We start from the raw sequence: 1,553 nt of genomic DNA, 5'->3' as shown, positions 1-1,553 counted from the left end.
TAAGACCGCACCCAAACAAAACAGAACAAGAAGAGAACTGAGAGAACTGTTGCCAGTCAGCCACGAATTGCAGAGATATGTTTAAATATGTAAATCAGAATAAACTCAACCTCATATATTAACTGGAACCCTAGTTGCAATGTTTTATTGGTGTAGATATATATATATATGCTGTGTGTGATTGCATATTTACTCAAGTATGTCAAGCAATACTAAGCAGATACTTCACTAATAGTTTTAACAAATGGTCTGAATATATACTTAACATTTTAATTTCTGTACTTCATAATCACTTATGTTCACCTAAAACTTACAGTAGATTTTTGAGTTATATTAGGAGATTTTCACTCATTCACCTCAATTTTGCATTAAAAGTGACTTAGGAAAAATTTTAATACAGTAGTTTTTCCTTGTTTGTTTTTCTTTTTGGACAGGGAGGACTAGGCTGCTAACGAATAGATTAGTAGCTTCAATCCATTCAGTGGTTCCAGGGAAGAAAGATCTTGTTATTTACCTCCATAAATATTATAACCGAGAAGACCTTATGTGGCAGAAAAATTTTGTCACTTGTGGTCACTATCGTCAGAACTGATTTGATAGCATCCAACAGGAACAACCAGCTTATATACCTGAATTAATGGACCACACAATTAGAGATGGTCCAGCACACTTTGACACTTGGTCTCCTGTGACTATGAAATCGTCTTTCTCTGTTTCTATTATGCTTCTACTACAGAAACCTTTTAATCACCCATTTGATTCTCCTTGCTGGTATTTGAAGCATTCTGATATATACATGCACGTCCATCATCATTTGATCTCTTACATCTTAATGCCCATGGTGGATCTGCCTTTATTCATGTTTGACACAGAACTTTTAATGTGTAAAAATGGAAGGATGTTAGGTAATTCAGAAATTATATTCACTATAAGACATTCAAATGTGATTTACAGTAGCAAATATGAGATGTTGTCTTAATTATCTTGTGATTCTTTCTGAACAGAAGTTTCACGCTATAACAGGCTACTTTGGATGTTGCAGCTATATCTCAATATATGCAGCTTGATGCGCCTGGAAAAAAAGAATCAATGATCTAAAATGCTGTTATTCCATGAAATCTCAAAGAATTTTATGGACTAAAATAGTGCTTTGTGTCATTCAGCTTTTTAAAAAGTAAAATCACTATTTTGTTAACAAGGGTGATATCCCTTGAAATTTAAAATATGTATCTTATTATTTCTGTGTATATACATTTTTAAGAATCCTGTGTTATAAAGCTAGCGATAACATGGGGAGGTCTATTGACTTTTCTGCTTTCTGAAAACATAAATGAACTCTATGCTAACCAAGAGGCTGGAGGTTAGAGTTCAGTTAGAAGTATGATGGACCAAAACCCTGGGGGTTTCCTTCCAAGAACCATGTGGAGCAAAGTCCTAACCTGAGACACATGAGATCACCAATCAAAACGACCTAACAGCAACTGGCTTGGGGTCAAATACAGAAAAGTTGAAAGAACAATATGGTCAACTACTCAACACCGAGGTGTTATTTT

Source organism: Echinops telfairi, unplaced genomic scaffold (genome assembly GCF_000313985.2).
Source record: "Echinops telfairi isolate 266 unplaced genomic scaffold, ASM31398v2 ScPeMD7_11;HRSCAF=52, whole genome shotgun sequence".
Taxonomy (NCBI): domain Eukaryota; kingdom Metazoa; phylum Chordata; class Mammalia; order Afrosoricida; family Tenrecidae; genus Echinops; species Echinops telfairi.
Note: the sequence above shows the minus strand (reverse complement) of the source record.